Source organism: Cyprinodon tularosa, unplaced genomic scaffold (genome assembly GCF_016077235.1).
Source record: "Cyprinodon tularosa strain WSP-4 unplaced genomic scaffold, ASM1607723v1 ctg348, whole genome shotgun sequence".
Taxonomy (NCBI): Eukaryota; Metazoa; Chordata; class Actinopteri; order Cyprinodontiformes; family Cyprinodontidae; genus Cyprinodon; species Cyprinodon tularosa.
In genome coordinates, this window is record NW_024039061.1 from 509570 (window position 1) to 533700 (window position 24131).

Consider the following 24131-nt stretch of genomic DNA (forward strand, 5'->3'; position numbering starts at 1 on the left):
GAACTATTGTAGCATTTAAAAAAGGTATAGAATGAACAGTTGAAAGGGTTGGTTCGCTCATTCCTTTATGCAAGCTGCACTTCCAGGCGAAATTCTTACACTCAACAGGCAAGTAGGCCATAACATATTACCGTTTATATACATCTTCACTTTTTCTCTTGACAGTGGCTTTAGGCTCACAGCTAAGAACAGGTTCATGCTTGAAATGGCAATTAAACAAAAATCAAAAATAGCAACAAAGTAAACAATGCACCAGGGCATGGAGGAGGAAAAATACATGTTTGGAGTACATAGGGAGCATAGGCCAACATGGGGAAGATAGAGACGAGATTAAGTTGTCAAATCAGTCTAGATTAACTACTTTTAGTGGATAAAGGCCTTTTTTTAAAGCCTAGCAATCTGTGTGTAAGTTCATGTGTGTGGATGTGTTTGTGGTTAGCAAAGGGTAGCCTTCATATTAGCCAGGTCAGCAGCTCTCTCAGGGGGAGCCTCAGGATACAGTGTTAGTTTATATGGCTGGCTGAACATTCCTACACATTAAAAAAAAACAAGTGCTGCAAGCCAAGCCTGCACTTGGAGGAATAATCTTCTTTTCTACTCTCTGTCTTGAATATAGACCTTGCAGATAAAATAAAACCGAAGCAGGGATCAACCTGGAAGAACCATGCAGCATTTTTAGGGAATTAAGTTAATGAAAATAAATAAAGTGAAGAATAAATATATCACACCTCTTTTAACATATCTGTCACTGGATCACAGACCGTCTGAATTCTCGCTTTCAAATAATTAAAATGGGCTTTGATATTTTCTCTGACTGAGCAGCTGTTCTCCTGCAGGGCTGTGTGCTAAGACCTCTCCTTCACATCTTTCACACGCATCATCGCTGCTGCTCCTCCTACTCTTACCACACTATAATCAAATCTGCAGGCATATTATTTGCAAAGGGCTGTTTTTCAAAGGAAAACGAGATTTGCTTTAATAGTCCAACACCTTGAAAGTCTTTGCATGCCTCACCAGCAGAGAAAATGATCAGTTGTAGTCCTCTCTGCCTTCAAAAGGGGACTCACAATTCTTTGTACATCCAGTTTGAGGTGAATTTTATCCAAGTTTAGAAATCTTCAATATGTAGCATGGACGGTACAAACTTTATGTCTAATAACAACAGCAAAATGAGACTCTTTTTGTTCCATTGTCTCCATTTAATAAGATTATCTCATATAATCATATATTTGCTGAAAATGTTGTTTATTTAGGTTACTTTGTACAAAAATTAACTCATTTGTTGATATTTTAAACATTTTATAGTTATTTACGTTATTAGGGCTTACAGCCAATGGTAATCTAGAATTTTTTTTTTTCGATTTTTTCGATTTTTTTTTTTGATTCTGAATATTACATTAACCTGATGGAAAAGTTATTCTTAAAACATAATGCACTGCATGCACTGTACAGTATGCACTCACCTCTGCTGACACAGAGAAGTTAGCATGCCCTTGTTCCCTACAGATGACAAGGCTCCCAAAATCACCAACTGAACCTCAAGGAACTTGGTTTCCCTTCACTCTCAATTCAGAATTTTGGACATTCGTTTTCAAATCGTGCAGAAAGAACACACTCATCTGAAAAAGGGACATTCACCATGAGAGCATGTGATGGCTGCATTTACAGCCACACGGATGTGGTAACGAACACAATTTATGTCATTTAGTTCTTTAATGTAAGGTTTCATTTAATGAGACATCTAATTTTTTGGGAATTTATTCATCACCTTTACACTGTATTCCAACATTTGTGGACAATATTTAGTTTTTCTTAGCAAAAAGTAGTTTATTCAAGTATACTAAAAGTGCATTACTTTCATACTTAAAATCAGGCAGTGCACTTAGAGTTTATTTATTCTAAACTATATTTTATAGTATAGTCAAGTGTATTTGACTATACTATTGTTTACTGATAAAGTTTACTAAAGTATAATTAAAGTATACTTTAGTAAACTTAAAAATGTCCCAATTTAGTTCGAAGAAGTATTACTTTAGGAATACTTCAAGTACACTAAAAGTACATTGTTTTATATACTTTCTAAACTTATACTTATACTTAAGTATTTTTAATAGAATTTACTTCAGGTATACTACTTTTTGCTAAGGGTTCACTTGTTTTTTTTTTTTTTTTATGATTGTGTTTAATTTTTATTCTGTTTGAGTTTTGCAATTGCTCCAGTCCCTTGGTTGAGGAACTAGCAGGTGGCTGTTGATTTGGACTATACCATCTCAATGAAATGGGGGGTGGGAGGAGTCGGGTTTTACTTTATTTAATTTAGTTAAGTTTTTGTGTGTTTTGCCTCATGTGTTTCTTTTGTGGACTGATCAGCCACTATTTAAGTTCCTCTTTGTCTCATCAAGGGAGGTCAGTGTCTGTGAGTTAGTCTTGTTCTGTTACAGATATTTTGAGTACTTTTGGTTCCTCTGACCTCTTTTCTGGATCAATTTTTGCCCTTGCTACAGTTTATATTTTTTTGTTTTGAATAAAGAAACCTTGTTTTTTGACATAAACTTGTGCATGACTTTCCTTACTGCTCTGTGCATCACAGAGCAACAGCGTGGTCCTTTACTCCTAAGCCCTATAATTGAAATGATCACATCTCTTTTTCAGCTGAGAACTAACACATGGACACTGAAAGTTGTAGTTTTTTTGGTTTTACCACCACAATGACACCAAACCCTTTGTAAAATTAATTCCCCCAAAACTAACTTTTTTTCTTTTTAATTTACTTAGCTTTAATACGCTGAGATACAAGCACCATGAATTTGCAACTTTCATAAGATAATACTCTTAACCCACGTAGAAACTTGAAATATATTTCCTTGCACTCTACAAATCCAAATTTGAATGCATTAGAAGCATACCTTTAAAAACTTCTAATTTTTTGATAGATCTAAATATGGAGGTTGAATGTGTATAATGTATATAATGTTATGAGTTCTGAGAGTGATAGTATGAATATGAAAATAATTGAAAATTGACTTCTTGAACCTAGAATATATATACAGGCAAAAAAGTGAATAAACTTAAGACTAAATCAATAGAGATATTATATTATATTACTATTCTGTGATTTATGTTTTTCAGTTAATTGGCTTTTGTTGGTTTATTATATACTTAGCTTGTTGTTTTAACCTGTTTTATAAAGTTTGATTCAGTATTATAAAGGCCATATTTCACAAAATATATTATCATTGATTTTAGATATGAAGGAAGATTTTCATGGAAATTGATGTAAAACTCTTCATTATTTTCATGTTTTTAGGTAACTGTCACATGGAAAATTAAGATTCTCTTTATTATAATGTCAATAAGGAACACTTTTTAGGTAATGATTCAGTGGTCTGGGTCTAACGTCTGTTTACGGGAACTGCTGGTACTCTGAGGTAATGAAACCAAGCTGTGGAAGGAAACTGAAGCAGATTTTCAGAAAATGCTTACTTGTGGACAGGAAAGATTCTCCGTCAAGGAGTAGTCTGATGGGGTCTGGGAGTGAAATGTTGATAAAGGATGAATATTGAATGTACGACTAATTGAGGTTACATGAATCAGAGAGTATCTGAAATTGGATCTAGGGTGCATGATAGAGGGCAGACCAGGTTTGACAGATTGGGTGAAATGATGTTCAGAGTCCAGAAGCTGTCAGCCAGAGATTTGAATCAAGATTCTACACTAACAGCTTGTAGATGGCTTGTAAAACACAGGGAACCTCTCAGGAACAGAATCCAGAGGAAACCAAAAAGACAATTGAGGTCCGTATCAGCAGAAAATACATGTTATTAGGAGAAGTTAAGGGGGGGCTAAAAATTTTCCACATATGGTCAAAACTCTCACTAATGAGGTCTGATAAATTGATTTCATGATGACCTCTGGAGGGTGTTCTGAAGAACTGCAAAATAAGGGTGAAGGAAAAAAACCCACTCCAAAACTCAAACAATTATGTATTAATTTAATGGTTTATTTCAATGTACATTTTGATGTAGAACTTGTTTTCTTAATTTTTAATATTTTTATATATTTTTTCTTGATATAGGTAAGCACAGGTTTTTAAAGTCACTGGTATTTTATCAGGGTGCCAGTATTTAAGTATTAGACTTAGAACATTTCTATTGTCATGTTATATACTCATATGGTATACAAAACGAAATTTAGTTTTGTACAGCTTTCAGACAGTAAATGAGCAGCAGCTTAGCAGTGAACATTTCCATGTTCCAAGTGCAGCAGTGATCAAATGTAAACAGTATGGGAGAAAAAAACATGGTGCATGTCTGTGAATGGATTTAGAGTTGATGTTTTTTACAGTTCAGCAGTCTGATGGCAGTGGGGAAAAAAGCTGTTGCAGAATCTGCTGGAATTGCATTGGTTGTTGTGAAACCTCTTCCCAGAGGGCAGTTAGGGGTCATTGATGATGTTATGGGCTCTGGACGCGCAGCAATGGGATGAAATGTCTTTTATGGAGAAAAGGAGCCTGGATGATCCTCCACGCTGTTCTCATCACTCTTCTCACATTCTTTCAGTCTGAGGAGCTGCAGCCTCCACACCACACAGTGAAAGGGTGTTTAATGTCCAGGTGAGCGTGTCTGTGATGTGAACCCCCAGGAATTTGGTGCTGTTGACCACCTCTATAGCTGAGCTGTTGATGAACAGTGGAGCATGGTTAGGCCGGTTCTTCCTGAAGTCCACGATGATCTCATTCGTCTTCTCCACGTTCAGGATCAGGCTGTTATCTTTGCACCAGTCCTCCAGCTGCTACACCTCCTATCTGTAGTCCTTCTCATTGTCATCACTGATGAGGCCCACCACCGTAGTGTCGTCTGCAAACTTCGCAATGTGATTGGTGGTGAATGTGGGGATGCAGTCGTGTATCATCAGGGTGAACAGCAGGGGGCTCAGGGCACAGCCCTGAGGAGAGCCTGTGCTTAGTGTGATGATATCAGAGGTCTTGTGTCCGACCCGTTCTATTTTTTTTTGTTGACAAAAAGGATCCATATGCCCATAAAATGCCCAGATTCCAAAAGCAATAACATGCATTTTTTTTCAGTATTTAAACAAGTGCTCAATTCATTTAAAAATAATAATTAATGCAAATAGCATTTTCCTATTTTGCATAGTTTTTTCTGTACTATAGAACAGAAACAACACCAGGTGTTGGTGGTATACCACCAACGGGTGACAGTGGAAGATTTTACATCATAATCAGTTTGTAAATGGTGGCATCCTGTCACAGAGATCCCCACTACAATTACTTAGCTACCTGAAATGGCTCTTTCTTCACAAAAAGTGTACAGGCAGTTTGCATGCTACAACCTGGTTTTAAACATACACAACTAACTGTTTGAACAGATAACTATTTTCTTAAAGATTTTCAAAAAGCAACATTAAAAATAATGGGATATTTGTGGATGAGAAAAAATGTGAAGGGCTTCAGTGTTCAAGCAGGTTTTAGTCAAACTTGTGATGATCAAGGATTTGATGTAAAGCTCCCAGGGGCAGAAGACTTGATGCCATAAGTGTTCAAACTGTATTCGTTGTGGCACACGTCATAGTGAGTGAGTGTAGGCAGAAGAGATGCATGACTGCAGTCCTCAGAGGAAATATCGGTGGGCCTGAAGGTGCTGTGTTTATAGCAGGGTTGTGATAGAATGAAGGAGAAGGAGGAGAATAAACTCAGAAGTTGCACCTTCTCTGAAGCCAATAATCTTTCAAGATTCCCTTCATTTAGCTACTAGCCTCGCTTCTTTCTCCCCAACGCAAGTGAACCTCCACCCCATGTCTTCTGTCATTTTCAGACTATTATCAGTCCCACTTTTCCTCTAGCTTATTCCACCATGAGTGTCCAAGCCCTGTGGGGAAGACTACTCCAATCCTTTTCTAGGTTAGTCAACCAAGCAAATATTGATGTGAAGATTCTCACTCATCCAGGTCACAGGCATTCCAAAAAAGTAAAAAAAACAAAAAAAAACCCCACTGAACTTAGTTTCAAAGTTTAAAGACGTTTCGCTTCCCATCCAAGAAGCTTGGCTGAATTGAAAAAGCTTCCAGGATGGGAAGCAAAATGTCACTTTTTTACGTTTTTGGAATGATTTTTACTTGCATAAATGAATTAGGTAATTTTCTAATTACAGTTTTACTCTGAGTGAGTCTCTCCAGGTTGAAATAATAGTGCCACAAAATGAAAAGACAATGAACAACAAACTGTTCTGACAGAATATTTATTTTTATTATATTGTATTGACATATCTGTAACTTTACATGTACTTATTTACATCTTTTACATATGAAAGCACATATTTCAAAACACATTTGTTCTTTGTCAGCTTAATCAAGAACCATCCCATTGTCATGTCTTCTGATAGGTTAATTCATGTCTTTGAAAATATCCTTTTAATCATTTGCTCACAGAAGCAAACCTCAATAAGTAGGTAGTCACTTATGACATCTAATCTTTACTTCATGAGCAAAAGTTTCTTTCTGAAAAACAGATTTTTTTTTTCTACCTTCCACATTTTTATTGATTTATGGTAGATGAATAAAGGGGTTCACGTTTAAAGAAAAAGGATAAAAATGAAGCTTTTTGCTCTGGATGGAGATGTGTTGCAAAATGGAAAATTCATTTTATCCAAAAAGGAATTTGTTATGGCCAAAAAGAGGGCAAAAAAGTAAACCATTTGCCTTTTATCCCCACCAGGCACTTAGTTTTGCCAAATTCCAATGTCAATAAATATCTTACAAAGCTGCTCATGGAGTTCTCTCATGCAGGAAGTGTCAAAGTGCTCTAAAAACTGAACATTAGCTCATGCATCAAAAGAAGGTTTGTTTAGTTTGGCAATAGAAAATCAGTCTGCTTTCAAACCCCTTTAAGGTCTCAACATCATTCTGTTAAAATTCAGCAACATGAGAAAAATGTTTCATGCATAGATAAAAAATCACTGACGAGTGAAGGTTCTCATTGGTAGAAAAAGAAAACCCATGCCTTTTGTGTGCGTGAGTGTGCACATACCCACCGGAGTGTGTGTACGTGAGTGTGAGCGTCACACATGTTATGTGTATATTTGGGCAGCAGATGGTCAGGATTCACCCTCAGGGCTCTGTCCTCTGATTGGTCCACAGAGCACACACTAAAACTGGTCCCTAGTGAAAACTCAAACTGCATTTAGACACAACTTGGATGGCAATAGATCAGCTTCTAAAAAGGCATTTACACACGTTGATGTAATATTAGTCAATAGTATACATATGTTAAGATTTTTATGTATATTTTTAGTTAGTCTTGATATAAATCTTATAAGATGGAATGCTTGTGTAATTTATATTGATCCTCTTACTCTATTACACTATGTTAGTCCTTTAGGCTGAACTCTTCTGCCTTTTTGATTATTCAAGTACTGGAAGTTTAAAGTGCTCATGGTGAAACATCAATATTGTTAGTTGAGATTAGGCAAAAAATATTGCAGACTTTTTAGTCTTGTGGAAGATCTTTTTAAATAGCTAAGTTTAATAATTCGTTATTGCTTTAAGTGTCATATAGAAATATTACTGGAAGGAAGTTGTTCCTACTCATAAATGTTATTTTGATATTTTTAGAAAAAAAGTTCCCAGTCACAAAGTGATCCAAAATGTAGCATAAATTATAAATGTTCACCTTTTTATTTATCTCTAAAACATCAGTGAATAGTGGATGAAGCAGCTTATCTTTAAAGGCAGTATATTGACCAAATAAAGCTGTTAATCTAATTCCGTAAATTGGCTTTACTTTTAAAGATTGTATTAAATTAAACCCATGCTGTCAAACAATGAACTCTTTCACATATTCATAGTCAAGTTGTTTAAAATCTATAGAAATTTCTTTTTTGTTTGTTTGTTTTATATTTGAATTTTCCAATCAGAAGTGCCCATCCAAACAGGATCAGATTGCATGTTATGTGGGCATAAAAAAGTCAGCACCAGGCTGACTTTTTTTGTTGACTTTCTGTAACCAAATAGAAGAAGAAAATTGTCTTTTCAGATTTATTTATAAATATTGTGAAAATTTGAATCTGTAAAATTAATCCACCGCATGTTTTTAAACACAAATAATACAACTAAATATATATACTCTAAATATTCAAGTGAGTATTTTTAGTGTTCTCCGTCCGTGACATTATCATCTAAGCCTTCCACATCTGATTAAAAGGATTTATGGCCACTGGAAACACATACGTTCCAATATGTCCTAAAAATTGTTGAAAAAAATCAAAGAAAAAACAATGAACTTAAAAATATGCAGTACACGGTGTAACAGGAATTAATAACAAAATTAAAAACACTTTTTCCCATGGGAAAACATTTCAAATTGTACATAGATATTGAGCAGCTGGCATTTATTATGGACCTTTTTTCCTTTATAACAGCTTCTGAAGGTGAAACAGGAACCGATGAGCTATTATGTCTTCTCTGGTTTCAGTTTGTTGGTGGAGAAAAGGATGACCAGGATGAAATGTAGATTCAGCCCGGTCTGCTCTGCTCTCCTGTCAGCTGTGTTTAGGTCCATTCCATTAGATTCATGCTGCCTAATCCTAAACTCACATCCGTCTAGATATGCAGCTCCAGCATACTGAAGAGGGTTCTTTGCCTCATTATTTTTGCAAAAGATAGTAGACATCTTTAAAGCAATATTCTTCCCTTCATTTTCAAACATTGCACACTGTTCCTCTTTGATTTTATTTTGGCAGCTTTTTGAGTTCAGCAGCAGAAGTCTGCTGTCTAAATCCAAGCGACTTTGTTCCAATTTCAAGGTCTGCTCTCTCTGCTGCTGCTCCTCCATGCCTGGCTCCCACATCCAATCAAAGAAACATGATAGCATAAAAGAAACCATCACATGTTGGCACCAAATGATAACAAAGGGATGTTTGCTGACACTCAGGGATTCTGGACGTGTCAGATCATGATCAAAACCTTGTTCCATTTCTGTGTGTCTTCAATATGAGAGAGCATAAAGCAAAAGTAGAAAGCCAACAGGGTTAAAAGCATTTACACAAATTCTGGTCTGCATTTGTGAAGCAAAATTTCACTGGAGCAATAAAAAACATTGGTAAACAGCATATTGAAACACATTGAGCTCTGGATCATGAAAACCTGTTATACATAGGGAACAGGTTGACACAGAAAAAGTGTTCCCCTATTATGAATACCTCTTTTACCTTATCTTTATATCACTGTTTTCCTTGAAAAACCCAAGACTTATATTTTCTCACACAAAAGCCCACTTAAAGTTTATTTTACATAATTGATGAGTTAAATCTCCATATTTACAACTGTATTAACAGTTTGAAACTAATAATTACCAAGATGTGCCAGTTATAATATATGAATACACAACATAAATCTTCGTCAGATGGAGGTATATATGTACACAAAGACAAGCAGCAGTAAGTTTAGGACAATGCCAATCACTCCCAGCAAAGCCAGGAATCTTTCCTCAGGTGTGCTCCGATGCGGACGTGTGAGTTCCATGTGAAATTTTTTCAGGAACACCACAAAACAGAAAGAAATAGATGTCAAGAAAATGCAAATTTAAAAGTATACCAATGTACAGCTTGAGGAGATATATTGATGCAATTTGACTCTAAGTTGCTCCTCTACTAGTTTAGCTTTGTTTGCATCGTATTTTCCTTGTAACTTGTATTGGCTTGTCATATTGGCTGGCAGTGCTAGTGGCAGGAACAATCTCAAAGTATGAAAAAACACAAAACCTCTAAAACTAGTATTTTTACAATGAGGTTTAGGCGCTACAGTCAAATATCAAAATAAAAATACCCAATGTCAAAAACTTGTTTTTCAACAATCACAGATTAATTTGAACCATAGTATTTTGTACATAGTACTTTTTTTTTAGAGATTTGGATATTTATGAAATGTGAGAACACAGATCAGTATGAACTGCACAGAAAGACGGGATAGTTCCTCTTGCATATTTGAGAACAACTGAATTTCAAATATGCAAATATGTCTGAATGTTTCAGGTCAACATCCAACAGAACAAACCCCTAAAAGTGTGTCAAGATGCAAAGAAACAACATAAGAAAGTTTTGGCACCAGCATCTTTTCCTAAAGTCTTGTGGGAAACCTCAGGTGACTGAGGTGTAGATGTACACAAATATGACCACTAGCAGATTTAAAATGGTCCCAATGATGCCCAGCACGGCTAAGATTCGCTCCTCACGGTCATTAGTTGAGTCATCCTCTCTGGTGTGAGCGCTGCAGACATAGTGGCTTCCGGGGATCATGGTTACCATCACAACACCCCACCACCTGAAGGCACAGTGCCTGTTGGGACAGTAGGATTGGGGTAAGGGGTAAAAACAGCGTTATCAGACAGCAAAGAAACTGGATGATGTACATTTAATAAAGACACCCAACAGACCCAAACCATTAACTTCTGAGATGTTTCTCCTTGTAGATGTATATGTCTTTTGGGGAAAAAAGTTTATATGAAAATGTCTTAAATGCAACAGAAAACTTTAGAACTGTTGATTGCAGGCAGGTCTAAGTGGTTACAGATTGGACTGTGATAAGATATTTTCCACTTATATAAATAGGAGCATTTGATACAAAAGACAAATAAATAAACAATGAAAAATTGAATTTGACCAAAAATGAGGATGTTTTGGATGTTCTTGTACATTTAAAGTAATATTTTGATTCTATTATTAAAGATTTTTTGACAGGAATTAACAAGAACATTTTTGACTTGCCGAGCCATTTTATCAAGTTGAATTCAATAGATGTTTTATGGGTGAAACCAAAGTTAATAGTGTAAAGTTTAATTCAAAACTACTTTATAAATCTCAAAGGAAAATAGAAAATTGATGCAATTATGTGATTTTTATAGGTACAGGAGAGCAATCTTTCAGGGGTACATTGTGTTTTTATAGGAGTGTACTCCTCGTCTTCCCTGTCATCTGGGACTGGATCGTGGGCGCAGCAGAGAATCCCAGACTTTCCTCTCCTCAGTCACCTCCTCCAGCAGAGCTGGAGGAAACAGATTCACTCCCAGTTCAGCCAAGTTACATGTCGCTCCAATGTGTCCTGGCCCATCCCCTTGGTCTCCTCCTGGCTCTACTCTGAGCCTCTCCCGCATGACCAAGCTCATCATCCTATCTATAAGGCATTTCCCAGCAGGGGAGGCTGCTGCTCTTTATAGCAGGGGAGGCTCAATGGTGTTAATTAAATCCAAACGTCACATATTGCAATAACAAATGTTGAAACATATAAAACACATTACTACATCAGGTAAAATAGCCATTGTGAAACCCTCTAAAATAATAAACTCGGCGAAACCACGGCAAGAGTTCAGCACAAGATCACTGCTCAAATTGAATGATAACTTCCCAGCTCGACTAATGAGTCGACCATGAGTTTGCCAATCAGCATGGAGCAGCCAGCTTCACAATCCTCCCCTGCTCCATGGACCCTTTGAGAGGCTGAGCTTCACAGAAAGTGACGTATTTTGGAGTGTTACCCAATTATGGCTCTACTTTGTTGCTGCTTACCTTAATAGGCCGAGGCTAAAACCTCCACAGGGAAAATTTATGCCAAACATACTAATTTTAGGGGATACTGAATGCAGTTTAATGACTGTGGCAGATGTGGTTATTTTGAAGGGCTCTATAAATAAAGTTGAGTTTAAAAAAAGTTGAGTTGACTACATTTATGAGGTTTGACAATGCATATTTTATGGGTAATTTTACAGAATTTGCAGGGAGGTTTAGCCTCCCTAGAATTAAATGAAAAATCGGCATTGGTTCCCAGCCCCCCCCCCTGCGAAGGAAAGCTCTAGCTTTAGCCACTTGTATCCAAAATCTCATTCTTTCCATCATGATCCAGATTTCAAGACCATAGCTGAGGATAGGAACATAGACAGACCAGTAAATTGAGAGGTTTACCTGTTCACTTAGTTCTCTCTCAACAAATCAATGCAGCATCTGCATTATATCAGCAGCCGCACCAATCCATCCATTGATTGCCCGCTCCATTCTCCGCTCACTTGTGCACAGCACCCAAAGATCAGGTCAGGATTTGTGACAGAGGACAGCCCCGTCTGAGTCCAACATGTACCGGGAACAAATCCAACTGAAAGCCGGGAAGGCATACCAAACTCCTGTTCTGCTTGTACATAGACTGGATGGGTCCTAAAGGGACCACATGTAGATTTGGGGCCTCTGCAAACTCTTTCCAGGCCCAAGGTTTTGCCTCAGTAACCACCTGGGCAGCAATATACTTGGCCTCACAATACCTGCTCGCTGCTTAAGGAGTTCCACAAGCCAACCAAGCTCGATAAGACTCCTTTTTTAGTTTGATCAGTATCCCTTACTGCTGGTGTCCACTACCGGATTCGGGGGTCACGACCACCATGTGCACCGCAGCCCTTATGGCCACAGCTACGGACAGCCGCATCGACAATGGAGGCAGAGAAAGTTTGCAACTCAGACTCTATGTCTTCAGCCTCCCCCAGGATCTCAGAGAAGCTCTCCTAGAGTGGAACGCATCCCTGACCGAGGACTCAACCTGCAAAATACCAGCAGACTGTCACTACTAGCTTGGGCCTGCCAAGTCTGTCCAGCCTCCTCCTCTTCCAGGAGATATCCAATTCATCACCAGGTGGTGATCAGTGGACAGCTCTGCTTCTCTCTGCACCCCAAGACATGCAGCCTGAGGTCAGAAGATATGACTACAAAGTAGATCATCAACCTCCAGCCTAGAATGTCCTAGTGCCAAATGCACCATTTGACATTCTTATGTCTGAACATGATGTTCATTGTGGACAACCCATGACTTTCACAAAAGTCTTTAGAGGCAGCCAGTTATTCAGCACCGTACCATGATTATTTCCAATTCAATTAATGTGATTGCTGGGCACATCTCAAACATCACTGCTCTCAAGGGTAAAAAAGAAAAAAAGGAAAATGTATCATATTTTATGGTTATCTGTGAAAGTTAAATATGCTTAGTACTATTTTAAATTAAAATATTTAATTATATAAATAAATATATGAGATAGAAACATTATTCTTTATTTGTAAAATATTATTAAATTACGCCATTGTAGTCTTTATTTCAGAGAAGCCTTGGACTGTAATAATATCTGCTTTTTTAATTGCATTACTGAATTCAAAGGAAAATATTACTTCTACTTAAGCGTTTCTTAGGTTTATTGTTCTATTAAGGTATATATTTTTTGGTACTTCTAATATCTAGGAATGTTTTCCTGTAATTATTATTTTTTTCTACAAAGGTCCTTAATTCAATATATAACACAATGGTTTTGCTCTTTAAATACCACTGACAATAATGTCAAACTGTATTTGATAATATTTCAGTGATCTAAAGTCAAAAGGTGTTACCCTACCATCAAAAATATTATCAAGCATTAAGTAGCGGCAGTAATGTTTACATCCTTTGGACTGCTCCCATATTTAGGGGGAGCTAGAGCAAGTAATTTAAGCTTGCTGACAGACTTGGTGAAAACCAAAAATCACGCTTGGGTCCCCCACATCACACATAAACCAAAGTGGAAGTGCATTAGTGGTAGCCATGAGAAATACTGTGGGAATAGTGCTGGCAGTAAGGAAGGAAGTAGGAAAAGGAAGCTTGATGCTTCCTGTCATAGTTTATTTAGCAAAGGGACTTTTCAACATTCCTATTTGGCACTTACTGTAGAACATGTACAGATTCCCACAATCTTTTGCATGACAGGATAAATTGGCACAGCCCACCTCACAACATGTAACAAAAGTACAAAAGTACATCTTTTCTTTACTACGATATTTTTGGTTTCGTAATAGAGAGCGTTAGCTGTTTGCTACATATTTTTTTTTTGTATTTTCTTTTTTTACATAGCTGTAGTCCCAATTTAACTAGCATCATCCAAGTGTGTTTCCCTCATGTAATGATGCACAGAAAACTTTCTTAGCAAGAAAAGCGCTCCAACAAGAAGCTCCATTTTGGGGCCAATAAATGAACCGTGTTTTAACAAAAGCTCCACAAAATAATTGCTTGTGGAACATGAAAAAATTCTAAATGGCACTGTGGAACTCTGCAATTTTGAGCCCCCTCAAATCTGGTTACTTTTACTGGATGATGACCCCTAAGCATCAAACAGTTCTCTTTGGACAGTTTTTGTATGTTTTATTTTGAATCAAACGAGGCAGTTGCCCTGAAATCCTGTTTGGGATTTTTGGAATATTTTGCAGACATAGACAGGAGGAAATGGCAATTAAATTAGAAAGAGCAGAGAGACAGCCTGGAAATTCAGCCGCCTGCTCATTAGAATTCTGCTGGTATCTCTTTATTTCAATCAGGATTCTTTCATAGATAAAATGATAACATGATCAGTATATAAATATATATTTTTAGAAATCATGACTTTCAACTAACTTTCCATGTAGATTTTTGCCATTCATGTGTAAAAATGACTTTACCTTATTCTAAAAAATACAGTTGTTTATTTATTTTGTTTCTTTGACATAGACTGTAAACTGTACATTTATCTAAACTTTTACGCTCTACTTCCATCAAGAGCTACAACACTGAACCACTGCTGCATCAAATATGCATCAAGACTCTAGATGACGACACAGCCTTACCTCCCATATCCCCCCCACCCGTTTTCAAGAACAGACTTCATAATGAATTACAGCAGCTAGAGAATTAAGTCACTTCTAATTATTATTTCAAGGAATCTCATATATTCAGGCCTCTACGATTCATCTTCATTACTGTAATTAGGAGCAGTCACATGTGATCATTTTTGCTTAAACCTATTTGCGTCCTATTCTTCCTTAATTATCAAAATATACTGTAAAAGAGAAAATACAGACTTCTGTAATTTACAAGCAATCAAATATTTTTAGCATTTCTAAGCAGTTGGCAGTATTGCTTTTTGTTCTCTGGTGTTGGTTTACATGAGTTTCTTACAGAACAAAATAACGAGAGTTCTTAGTGTGTTCAACACTTTTTAAAAGCCATAATAATAGTTTAGGATATCTTATAAGGCAATCATAATTCTGCATGTTAGGATCTACTCCTGCGTGATTTTGCTTGTTTTTTTATAAACCAGAATTATTCTGAATCAAAATGTATCTAAACATGAAGGGACTGGGTAGTGCAGTAGACACTGGGGAAATCCCGATGAACTAATAGACTTAGTAAGTAAAGCAAAGTATTCTGCACTATGAAACTCATGCATATTATTCATCATGGTTGGTGCAGATAGCTACTCTACCTCTTCTTCCTGTCAGATTGCATTATACATAATATGATTTCTTCTAATATCATCTATTTGTGGTGCAGTGTGTGTTACAGGAACTGTAAGCGAGAAGTCACAGTGGAGCCAACAAAATACCAGCAATGCAAATTTCGCAGCTTGTGCAATGCATATCTGATATTACTATATTACTGTCTAATTTATGATCCTGGAGTTAAAACATGAGGATGTTGTTTTTTAAAATAATTTTTAAAGATGCACAATCCACTGAAGTTGTGAAATGATCTCACAAGCTTCATGAATAAAACAGATGGCTTTATTTATTATTAGTCTTGGTATACTGAGTTACAAGTTAGGGGATCAACTCGGAGCGTGATATAAATCAACATTAGTTCAGTAAGCGAGGCATGAGGAGTTTGCCTCAAGGCAAAGACGACTCTACAGACTTTAATATTTTTCAGTAGAAGTGCAGGTTTTTGGAATTGAGTTGGGTTTTTTAAATAGATTTAGACTGAAATATTAATTTCAGTCTTTTAAATATTTAACTAATTTTTTATTTTTTTTTATTTTTTCAAGTTGGAAAGTACTGACGAAGTGGCATTTGAGGATGTTGATGTTAAGGAACATACATACTGACATGAACTGAACTTCTACTTACAAATCTTCTACCATATTTCCATGTTCCATATATTATTTCAGAATTTTTGTCTTACACAGTTCTTACAACACTAATTATCCTCTTATGGAATGCTAAGTTTATTGTAATTACTACATATATTGAAAGTTCAGTCACGATAGCCACAAAGAGGCCTAAATACTGCTATAATGAAGAAATCACTTAAATAAAACCTGCTTCACTTAAATAAACATTTATACACTTAGAAACACACACACACATATATATGTGTTTACATATCTATATCTAGCTATTTATCTATTTAGCTATATATATATATAGTATATACATATAGATAGATATAGTTATATAGATATAGATAATGATGATATATATATATATATATATATATATATATATATATATATATATATATATATATATATATATATATATATATATATATATATATATATATATATATATATATATATGAAATAGATAGATAGATAGATAGATAGATAGATAGATAGATAGATAGATAGATAGATAGATAGATAGATAGATAGATAGATAGATAGATAGATAGATAGATAGATAGATAGATAGATAGATATTTTTGTTTACTCTTTTTATGCCTAGACCCTAAATCATCCATGCTAGAAGGTTGATTGTACAGGGCCTGGTTCTGTTGTGCGGTTACAGGAACGTTTTCTTCTCCATTGCCACTTCATACTTACTACATGCTCTTTCAGGAGGAGTAAATTCTGCAAACTGTTCTCCATAGAGCTGAAGGTATGACTCCAGACAGTATGTTATTTCCCAGCAGTGACCAATTGCACCCATGCTCTATATACTTTTGACTTAAAAAAAAGATGCAAAACAAAAATTACATAATTTGTATGCAATATTTTAGATTTTTATTTCAGACAGTTTGTTAAAAGAATAAGTAACCTAGCAAACTGAATTAATTATAATATACATGAGTATATTGATTATAATATTATAATTGACATGAGTCAAGCATTAAAACACAGTGAGGTTTGCTTCAAAGACTGCACAAAAGTTTTAAGTTAGGTTTTATTTCTGTTATCTAAAATGATTTTTAAGTGAACAATGTACAATAATATACCAGGGACAGATAGTTCTGGGTACAGTGGGGACTGTAAATAACTACATATACCCGAGCAACAGCAGAACTTGATTCTTTAGAAGAATATGAAGATCAATGCTGAATGTTTTCTTAATATGTTTTTGTTAAGACATTGCTGTCTTAAAAAATGGCCTCATTACTGGAGTGTCCTAGTTCTGAATAGCTATCTATATATATATATCTATATATAGATATATATATGCCCTTTCATTTCCATATATAGTATACAAACTACAAACCTTTATGTAGCTTATTTAGACTTTATGTGATAGAGCAACAAATATAAATGCATGCTTGTGAAGGAATAGATTTTTGATACAACTAAGATGTGCCTTAATAAGATATAAGGCAACTACTAACATTAGGAGTTCATCTTATGCAGTACTTTTCAATCCACCATTAAAACATTGAAATCAGTCAAAAATTCGAAAGTAACCCCTGAAGGAACTGGATGGCTTGAAACCTGTCAATGAACTGAGCACCTACACTATATTGCCAAAAGTATTTGCTCACCCATCCAAATTATTGGAATCAGGTGTTCCAATCACTTCCATGGCCACAGGTGTATAAATTCAAGCACCTAGGCATGCAGACTGTTTTTACAAACATTTGTGAAAGAATGGGTCGCTCTCAGGAGCTCAGTGAATTCCAGCGTGGAACTGTGATAGGATGCCACCTGTGCAACAAATCCAGTCGTGAAATTTCCTCGCTCCTAAATATTCCACAGTCAACTGTCAGCTGTATTATAAGAAAATGGAAGTGTTTGGGAACGACAGCAACTCAGCCACGAAGTGGTAGGCCACGTAAACTGACGGAGCGGGGTCAGCGGATGCTGACGCGCATAGTGCGAAGAGGTCGCCAACTTTCTGCAGAGTCAATCACTACAGACCTCCAAACTTCATGTAGCTCAAGAACAGTGCGCAGAGAGCTTCATGGAATGGGTTTCCATGGGCGAGCAGCTGCATCCAAGCCATACATCACCAAGTGCAATGCAAAGCGTCGGATGCGGTGGTGTAAAGCACGCCGCCACTGGACTCTAGAGCAGTGGAGACGCGTTCTCTGGAGTGACGAATCGCGCTTCTCCATCTGGCAATCTGATGGACGGGTCTGGGTTTGGCGGTTGCCAGGAGAACGGTACTTGTCTGACTGCATTGTGCCAAGTGTAAAGTTTGGTGGAGGGGGGATTATGGTGTGGGGTTGTTTTTCAGGAGCTGGGCTTGGCCCCTTAGTTCCAGTGAAAGGAACTCTGAATGCTTCAGCATACCAAGACATTTTGGACAATTCCATGCTCCCAACTTTGTGGGAACAGTTTGGAGCTGGCCCCTTCCTCTTCCAACATGACTGTGCACCAGTGCACAAAGCAAGGTCCATAAAGACATGGATGACAGAGTCTGGTGTGGATGAACTTGACTGGCCTGCACAGAGTCCTGACCTCAACCCGATAGAACACCTTTGGGATGAATTAGAGCGGAGACTGAGAGCCAGGCCTTCTCGTCCAACATCAGTGTGCGACCTCACAAATGCGCTTCTGGAAGAATGGTCAAAAATTCCCATAAACACACTCCTAAACCTTGTGGACAGCCTTCCCAGAAGAGTTGAAGCTGTTCTAGCTGCAAAGGGTGGACCGACGTCATATTGAACCCTATGGATTAGGAACGGGATGTCACTTAAGCTCATATGTGAGTCAAGGCAGGTGAGCAAATACTTTTGGCAATATAGTGTATTTGCAAAAATAAATCTATTAATAAAATATTGTTGTAAGAAGCCCTGTTGAGATTTTGCTGAAAAGCCTAAGAAAACATCTGCAATACACATGTGCCAGAGGCAGATATTGATCCTCTATAACAACAGCCATACAGTGATAGCCATAATTGGTACATATGCCTTAGTCCAGCACATCTCTTAGTCCAAATCCAGTTGAGAATGATAGGCAAAGCTTAAAAGAGGCACATTAAGACACTCACTATCTCTTGTAAGAAAACAAGGTGTAATTTTAGTAAGGTATATGTTGTAGAACTTTCAGCCTCTAGATCTGCTAAGCTTAAAACAAACACCAAGAACAAAAGGCTGTAATCACAGGAGAAGTTGGCTCTTGCATTGACTCAGAGGTGTAAATACTGCAGAGGGAGAAAATATTGTTTACCACAAATTGATCAAAAGTTCACTACATTTTTTTTCTGTAGGTAATTGAAACTGTGGGGAGTGTCATAATGAATTGTGTGTTGTATTCTGCCATGAGACTCAAAGGAAATTCTTCCAGTTGTAGCTTTTTACCATACCGGGTATGTTGGTTCTACACCATTTTGTTGTGAAAGCAGGGAACTTCTACAGAAAACCGTAGATGACACCTTAGCGAGAGGCTGTACATACACTGCAGTAGCAGAAGCAGAAAAATTTGTGAGTTTACTTAAAGCAGTAGAATCAAGAGCAGAGATCTTTATAGCCAAGGGACTGTTTTCACTGCAGTAAACCTGCTTCATAATTTTTAAAACACCAAACAGAATATGCAGCAATGTCTGAAAGAATTCCCACAACAGTTGCAAGAACAGTTTAACTACTTCAGCTGAGGGAAAACAAGCAAACATTAAATTTGCATATGTAATGTCCATTGGTCTTTAAATATATAAGACAACTTTGTAAAACATGTATGCTCTGTGGGTTAAATTGATTATGTATATCAACACATCAAGATAATCTGAAATTCTACAAGAAAATGTACACAACAAATGTCATAGTTTGGAACTGTAAAACAAAAAAATATCTTCCACTTTAATTTAAGCCTAACATTAACTCCCAATATAATATGCTGATGTTTTGGTGTAAAAACACAATGTGTCACAACAAAGCTAGAGAGTGTATATACTTGTAAGAAGCAGTCTATGCCAAACTTCACACTTTCCCTATTTTTTTTTACAAGAACTACTGACCTCTTTAACACTGGCTATGCTCCAAGGTACACAATGCCTCTCTCGCTTAGTAAGAAGACAGAATGATAAGGTCAAAGTCCCACTAAGCTGTATTATTAAACTGTATGTCAGGCAATGATCCAAGAGAGAACGTACTGTCTGGAGTCATTGATTGCTGCTGTAACTGACTTCACAAAAGAGTCTCGACAGTGGAGCTGGGTCTTTACAGAGATTACCAAAAGACACAAGCGCAGAACAAAAGGACATGCCACCAGACATGTCTAAGATGCTGTAAACCTCAGCATCCTCAGCAGACGCAGCATCTTTTTCTCAAACACACATACAACCGCACACTCAACTGATTTAGATGGCGATGGTGTGGGAGCCAGAACCTTATGAATCTAGAATGTTCCACAGCCTCATTATGAGCTCTGCTGGCCAGCTCTACGAGCATTTAGGGCCAGCGGCCATCAAGCAACTGTCACTTCTCTTCAGCACAGCTCTGCTTGCTTCATGCTGCTGCATGTGTGTGTTTCGTGGCATGTCTAAGAGCCTGTGTGTCATGAAGGGGCAGTAAAGGGTGAAAAATGTGTCTTCTGTATGATGAAGTTATTCACACCAGATTGAGAAGGAAGATTGTAAAGCTTTGTGTCAAAAACTGGATTCTTTTGGGTCTGGTCATCCTCTTGCTACATATACCTCCATTAGCTAGTTTACATATTCAGAAAAACTGTCTATGTCTAATGGTAGGCCATCATTTTTCTCCTGGGTAGTGTCATGTGACCCACAGATGCCAATGTCATGTGACCTAGATTAAACAGCTTGAATCACAGTGTGGAAAGACAATGTGTCATACTTGAGATTCTGGCATCCTGTTACTTTCTGCAGGATCACACGACCTCCATCCAATAACTCCCCTGAGCTCTGTCATCTCTGACAGCCCTGAGAGAATATGACACCTATGCAAGGACACTAATATCAAAGTATGACATACAGGGAGAGTTGTATACTCACCACACATTGCACCACAGTGGCAGTCGAATACTTCTTTGTTTCTCCTCTTTATCCAGGCATTTTTTTAGTGTTTCCTTTCCTTTTTTGTCCTGTGTGTTTTTAAACCTCTTTCTCCTTTTCCCTCACCCCCCTTTCCCCCTTCCGACCGCTACTGTTCAGGTCCAGCTCTGTCACTGGTGAGAAAAATCCTTCCACACGTTGACACAGCTTGACACAGCTGGCTTCAAAGCTTAGTGCAAACACACATTAATCGATACACCAACATATTTGCAAAAAAAAAAAGCAGTTTATCCACCAAGGCTGCCCCACATTAACACAGCTGGTCGATCAACAGCAGGATGGAGAGTCTGGCAAATCTTCATCAGATGGAAATGATTCAAGTCAGAGGGAAGGCAGTTTCTGACTTAAAACCCTAATAATATCAAGTGCCTTTGAGACAAAGGCAATGAGCATATTTTGCCATCAGGAATCCTTTGTGCCAAGGCTGATTAGAGAATCTCCTTGCGTGTTTCCTCAAGAGGTCCTCCACTGGTAAAATCTCTGTAATGAGGCCATTTTCTTAGACAGAAAACTGCTCCAGTGAGTCCAACACAAGATAATTATAAAAAAAGTCTCAAAAATATTGGTTAATTTCACCTGGCAGAGATTCAACGTTGCATTTCAGCCCAGTGTACTCAGGTCTGTTGCTCTTTAAGATGATGACATTTTCTAATAAAAACTATTCCTCTTGATGATGTTGCTGTCGACGTCATTGTCAAACTTTTCTCCTTTCAATCATCCAAATGTATCCGAGAGGCTTCATTGCTGGCCGAAGGTTCGTCTGGGAGCCAGCTCTGGCCACTTTTTGGCAACTTGCATTAATGTGAGGCATTAATTATGGCCATCATGTGATGCAGGTTGTCTGTGGACGTGTAAAAATCCTGCAGAATAGAAAATCAGTTACACAAGTTCTTTCCAAAGTGGCTTGTCAGCATAAATTATTAACAGGTACCTTGGGATGTTTTTATATCAAAGTTGAGGTTTCCTATCCTATGGTTGAATTATCCTCCTTGTTTTTTCTACTTTTTCTGTACATTACTTTTGTGTGGCCTATGTCTCTTTTCCATTCTCTTTGTGGTCAACCCTACTTAAGCCTTCTCTTACTTGTAGAGCACTGGCTTTCCCTCTCCTTACAGCTAATAAACAGTCACTAAATACTTTTTATAGTATGCAATGGTTCATTAATGTAGCTGTCCTGACCTTTCCCTCCATGGTCTTTTCAGCAAACCGTCACTCAACCTTCCCTCAGTCACCTTCAGTCATACTAAACGCTTAAGTTCCTAAACTCACCCTCCGGCAAGCTGTTTCACTTGGCCTATTTCTCACTGCCCCCAAGCAAGGCAGCCTCCTTCCTCATCCAGTCCTCCGCCTGTCCGGTGACAGCTCACTACTGTTCAAGCCCCTTCTGTGTTTGCTCCATATTTCTCCTCAACATCCCTTCAGGACTGCTCCTGCAGCTTCTCTTGCATTCAGAATACAGTGTCTCCTTGCTGCTGTGCTCTGAGTCATACGGCTCACTCTCCTCCCTTTTCCTTCCAGAAGCTTGCAAATGCCCACCCCCCAGCCACCTCACCCAACCCTCCTTTTTGTCTTTTTTATGGTGGTGCCTCGTCTGTCTAAGAACCCATCAGGATTGGTTCAGCATGTGTTTCCATCCCTATCACTATAGGAATGCCTTTGCATCATCCGGTCGAGGATTGCCTGTAGAGAGACAGTAAAGCAGTAATACAGAATAAAAAGCTTGTCAGCCAGAAATGGCAGGTATTTAAATTTTTGTTTCATCCTAGAGTTCTTGTCTTAGTTTAATTTCCTCTAAGTTGGAGAAATATCGTAGGTATATGGTTGTCTCTGGTGTGCATATGTTCTTGACTCTCCTCCATTAGTTTAAAGCCTGCTGTTGGTTCTTCAAGTAGCTGTCAGGGGGAATACAGTACAGTAAATATTGCCTGAAAACACAACAGGATAACAGAGAGGTGCCTTGAAAGGAAAACAGAGCAACCAGAGAAGAAGGATGTGCATGAAAAAGATGCCCTAAGGAAGTACGGAAGTGACAGCAAAGGAGATACAAATGGAGAGAGGAAAGGAGAAGATGAGGAGGCGGAGGACGAAGGGGATGAGGAAAAGAGCAGAGGAGGAGGGAGCTTTTGTGTGGGTGGAATGGAGACAATATTGTGGATGTATGGAGAGTGAAGGGAACATGGGTAAAGAGGAGATGACTGGATGTGAGGCACATGACCAAATGAAAGGATGGCTACAGTTCATGAAACATAGTATATGCATAAGTTTGTGAATGGGTGGCCCTTCAGCTAAATAATGTCTCATGCACCAGATCAGAACAGGCCCTTCTAACATTATAATCATTAATACAAAAACTAGTGAAAAGATCCACAGTAGTTATCTGATTTGAAAACACAGGTTGAGGTTTTACCTGTGTGGGATCCCTGTCCTCTCTTTGACAGCGCACTGCTCCTCCTTCTCTATTTTTTTCCTTCCTCATTCCTCTTTGTCTGCTGCTGCAGCCTCTGCTATATCACTAAAAAGCAGCATTCCTCTTCCCTCTCTCCACCTCCTTTCTGTTCTGCCTCTCTCATTTCCCTCCCTTCTTTTCCCTCCATGCTCCTCTCTATATTTGTCCTCCACTGCTTGTGCCTCTGTCTCCACATCTCATATGCTCACCCTTCCCATCCCTGTCTCCACCCCCCCTCATATTCCATCAGTGCCTCTCCAACTCCCTCTCATCTAGTTTTCCATCCTACGCTTGCTGTTACCCCCCCTCTCTGAGGGAAGCTTCGAGAACACAGTGGACAGACTCGGGTACAGGAGAGCTCTAAAGACATGTAGAAAGGCGTTCATTACTCTTCCTTATGAATAAAACACTCACCAATACATTCATGTATACATTGGCTTGAACAGCCTGACAAAAGAAGAAAGGGTTTGTGATGCATTAAAAAAAACGGATCTGTGGCACAGCCTCAGATTAATCTAAATTGATTATTTAGTACAAACAGATATAGACAATGTTCACATGATAGCAGGTACTGCATTTATAGACATTCTGACGTTGAATGAAAACATCTCAGCTCTTTTCACAGTTACTTTATCATGAGCCAATGAAGC

General features: G+C 37.8%; 1 long non-coding RNA gene across 3 annotated transcripts; it reads right to left on the minus strand.

Annotated features, from left to right (window-relative positions):
• Positions 1-6238: 6238 nt before the first annotated feature.
• Positions 6239-23685, minus strand: LOC119789807. Of its 3 annotated transcripts, none has more exons than XR_005281639.1 (4): positions 23443-23685; positions 21967-22715; positions 20976-21895; positions 6239-10347 (listed from the first exon to the last, which is right to left on the minus strand). It is a non-coding gene; the product is annotated as an uncharacterized LOC119789807 (long non-coding RNA). The 3 variants fall into 3 exon arrangements; XR_005281640.1 differs by having other exon boundaries at positions 22305-22715; positions 23443-23684; XR_005281641.1 differs by lacking the exon at positions 21967-22715 and having other exon boundaries at positions 23443-23681.
• Positions 23686-24131: the final 446 nt, after the last annotated feature.